This window comes from Macaca mulatta, chromosome 7 (genome assembly GCF_049350105.2).
Source record: "Macaca mulatta isolate MMU2019108-1 chromosome 7, T2T-MMU8v2.0, whole genome shotgun sequence".
Lineage (NCBI taxonomy): Eukaryota > Metazoa > Chordata > Mammalia > Primates > Cercopithecidae > Macaca > Macaca mulatta.
Window position 1 is genome coordinate 165,282,150 of NC_133412.1, and position 4,329 is coordinate 165,286,478.

Here is a 4,329-nt window from a genome sequence, read left to right on the forward strand (position 1 = left end):
TGAGCTTTAAAAAAAAAAAAAAAAAACGCAAAAAAAACTCTTTCTTTTTTTTTTGAGACAGAGTGTCCCTCTGTCGCCCAGGCTGGAGTGTAGTGGTACAATCCCAGCTCACTGCAACCTCCACCTCCTGGGTTCAAGTGATTCTCCCAACTCAGCCTCCCCAGTAGCTGGGACTATATGCCTGTGCCACCACGCCCAGCTAATTTTTGTATCTTTTACTAAAGAGACGAGGTTTCACCATGTTGGCCATGCTGGCCTTAAACTCCAGACCTCAGGTGATCCTGAGGTCCTCCTCGGCCTCCCAAAGTGCTGGGATTACAAGCGTGAGCCACCGCGCCCAGCCAGAAAAACTCATAATATTTTTTTTTTTTGGGACGGAGTCTCGTTCTGTCGCCCAGGCTGGAGTGCAGTGGCCGGATCTCAGCTCACTGCAAGCTCCGCCTCCCGGGTTTATGCCATTCTCCTGCCTCAGCCTCCCGAGTAGCTGGGACTACAGACGCTCGCCACCTCACCCGGCTAGTTTTTTGTATTTTTTAGTAGAGACGGGGTTTCACCGTGTTAGCCAGGATGGTCTCGATCTGCTGACCTCGTGATCCGCCCATCTCGGCCTCCCAAAGTGCTGGGATTACAGGCTTAAGCCACCGCGCCCGGCCAAAACTCATAATATTTTAAGCAAGTTTGTGAATTTGTGTTGGGTCTCATTCAAAACCCATCCTAGGCCACATGTGGCCTGCAGACCACAGGTTGGAGAAGCTTGGTTTAAATCAAAAGAAGCATGCAATAATTACAGTGACAAACACTCTTGTTTAGAAAATCACCAGGGAGGGTTACATCTGTGGTTGGTTGTACGTCTTGCTTGAAAGTATGAAAGGACTGTTTAATTGCTACTCTGAAGAGGACAAGGTATAATCTAATTTGTTTAGGAAGGTAATTGTTAAAAGCAGCAACTATTTTAAAGACGGATTTTACAAGTTCATGCAAACTTCATACCCTCCCCCACAAGAAAAACTTGGCCTTTTTAGGTATAAAGGGGAGATATTATGCAGACAAAAATATTCTGACTTTGTCAATGAGGGCAAATATGACATTTACCCTTCATTAATGTTTACGATTTGCTAGGCACAATTCCAGTCATTTTGCACTCATGATTTCATTTAATACTCTCAACCTCACAATAGATATGATTATCCCTGTTTAAAAGATAAGGAAACTGTGCTTTTTGGAGGTTCATTTCTAATAATTTGCCCAAAATCCCACAACTTGTAATGCACAAAAGCAGAATTTCAACCCATGTCTCTCTGATTTAAAAGCCCAAGCTCCTAACCTTGAATAAATCAGTAGTGTTAGGTAAAATTGCAACCTTCTGATATTACAAATATGGATGGCTTTTAAGTTGTCTCCATAGTGCTATTTTGGAACTGTTTTATTTTGCATTACTGACACAGGGTAAACACTAATAAATACTTGTTGAATGAATAAAAGAACTGTAGTCTGACCCTCCTTTCCCTTTATTTTTTTGAGACAGGGTCGTCTCTGTCACCCAGGCTGGAGTTCAGTGGTGCAATCACAGCTCACTGGAGCCTTGAACTCCTGGGCTCAAGCAAACCTCCCATCTCACCTCCCAAGTAGGTGAGACTATAGGCACATACCACCATGCCCAGCTAAAAACTTTTTGTAGAGATGAGATCTCTACAAAATCATACGTTGCCCAGGCTGGTCCCCAACTCCTGGCTTTAAGCTATCCTCCCACTTGGGCCTACCAAAGAGCTGAGATTACAGGTGTGAACCACCACACCCGGCCAGACTCCTATTTTTAAAAATTTACAAAATCAATAAATTAGGTGTTAAGCAAGTCTCACTGAAATACAAAGGGAAAAGAATAAAGGCATTAAGCAACTTTGCAGATTTCTCATCACCCACTTATGCCATTTTTATTAATAAGCATCTACTATGTGCCAAAAGCAAGGTGCCACATATTTGGGAATATAAAGAGCAAAAAAATTCAGTCCCCACCCTGGGCATCAGGAAAACAGATAAACTATAACTCAACATGTTAAATGCTGTCAGAGAGAGATCCACAAAGTTCTGTTAGAACACAGATCACCAAATTCAACTCAACAACTCAACCTGTGTGGGAGTCAGAATGGTTCACCAAATACTTAAGTACCTGACATGTGAGCAGGGTTGTACAGGAAAATTGTTTTCTGGGTGAAGGAGGAAATAGAGAAGAAAGGGCTTTCCATACAGAGGCTTGAAGTTGTGTAGGTGCCTGACAAAATCCCACATGACAGAAGCTGTGCGTATAAGCAAGCTTATGTATGTGCACATGTACAGCAACTGGTATGGCAACTAGAAGAGGTTCACTGAAGGTCAGTCACAGTGGCTCATGCCTGTAATCCCAGCACTCTGGGAGGCCGAGGCGGGAGGATCACCTGAGGTCTCAGGAGTTCAAGACCAGCCTGGCCAACATGGTGAAACCTCATCTCTACTAAAAACACAAAAATTAGCTGGGTGTGGTGGCACACGCCTGTAATCCCAGCTACTTGGGAGGCTCAGGTAGGAGAATTGCTTGAACCCAGGAGGCAAAGGTTGCAGTGAGCCAAGATCATGCCACTGCATCCAGCCTACGCAACAGAGTGAGATTCCATCCAAAACTGAGAGGTTTGGATTTTGTTCTGTAACAGGGTCAAGAAATTTTTAAGCAGGTTTGTTTTTAAAAAGTAACTGACAATACAATTGAAAATGGACTGGAGTAGGGAGAAATGGGTGACAGGACATGAAAGACGAATAGTCCCTGGGAAAGATTATAGGGATCAAAAGAATAAGGAGTAATAAAGGAACGGACAATTCTGGCATAGGATAAACAAGATTTCATGACCAACTGGAAGTAGGAGATGAAAAAAGACATAAAACAAAGACATGAAGAGTTACAGTTTAGGAAACTGAGAATGAAGCCATTAAGATTGAGAAAATAGCACATTTGGCAGGAAAACAAAATGAATACCACCTTAAACCTGGAAGACATCCAGGTTGAGGGATGCACATTCTCTGGCTTAGGGTCAAAGGAACAGCCAACCGTTTTCCCCTATCTAGGATATAAGGAGCGACTAGTCATTTCCCATAGTTATCCAGCTCTTCTGTGCTTCCGACTGCCCTCAAGGTCCCATGCTTTCCCCAACACATAAAGACGCCCTTTCATTTCTATACCCAAACCTGTCTCACTGATGCACCTTTATGGCATGGGGAACCTCAAGCGGTAAAGTGGATTTCGGTAACTCCCCAGTCTATTCTTCCTTCCATCTAAATAGACCCACAGAAACTCAAAACATAAGCATTATCTTTCTATCAAACCATCTTTCCCGATTTCAACCAAATAAATATGAAGGACCTGTTAAATAAGCAATTAAACAAAACTAAGCCAGAATACTAATTTATTAAATTTATTTATAAGAAATACAATTGTCAAAGCAGCAGCTCTCACCCAGAAGAACAGTCCATTATCTCCCTGGAGCAGACTTAGATTGAAACTTAAAAACTGTTTCGATCCAAACATTGCTTACTGAAATGCCAAGAAATCAAAATAGTAATTAATGGATAGTAATTAATGTAGCCATTGATTACCATGTAACTCTGGGTCACTATTGTGTGTGACTCAATCTTGTTTTACTAACAAGATTGAGGACTTCAAAAATGAGTGAAGATTGCTAAGGGTACCTTAATAATAGGGTTGTCTTCCCTAGTCTACTGTCGAAATACGGACGAAATGAGCGACTATACACAAAAATACATTCTCAGCTGGAACGCTACAATGTATCATCACAATAAGGAAAAGTAAAAAATAATTAAATGGAAAAATATGGACGTGTTTCATAACATACTCAAGACAGAAAAGAGCAAAACTCACCGAATGTTTAAATTATGAGTTATTTCAACTGTTACAAAAATAGAACACATACACAATTCTTTAAACTGTGTCAGAATACAGGGAAGTAAGAATGAGCTCAGACCCCAAACTGAGGGCAAAGTGGTGGGCGTGGATAAACCAAACAAAAATAAATTCGACATAACGTAGGAGCAGTTTCACTCTACTGTACTTTGAGATATCCAGAATATTTAAAGGAGGAGAACCAGGAGTCTTCCCCTGGCCCCCAGTGGTCTTTCATCATAGAAAATCTGTTGAGAAGAGGCAAGAGGAGGTGTGTGAAGAAAAAAGGGAGGAGCAGCATTCCTTGGCGACCTGTCCGCGTCTCCTGACTGATGGAAGTAGGGACCAAACGGACGTTCCCAGGGTCTTAGAAAAGCCCTCCCTTCCCTCGCTCCAGCTGTTAC

The 4,329-nt window shown here is 42.1% G+C and overlaps 1 protein-coding gene across 2 annotated transcripts in view; it reads right to left on the reverse strand.

Annotated features, from left to right (window-relative positions):
* TRIP11 (thyroid hormone receptor interactor 11) overlaps positions 1–4,329 on the reverse strand; it is a 68,452-nt gene that overhangs the window by 63,608 nt on the left and 515 nt on the right. The gene's annotated exons all lie outside the window — the stretch shown is intronic.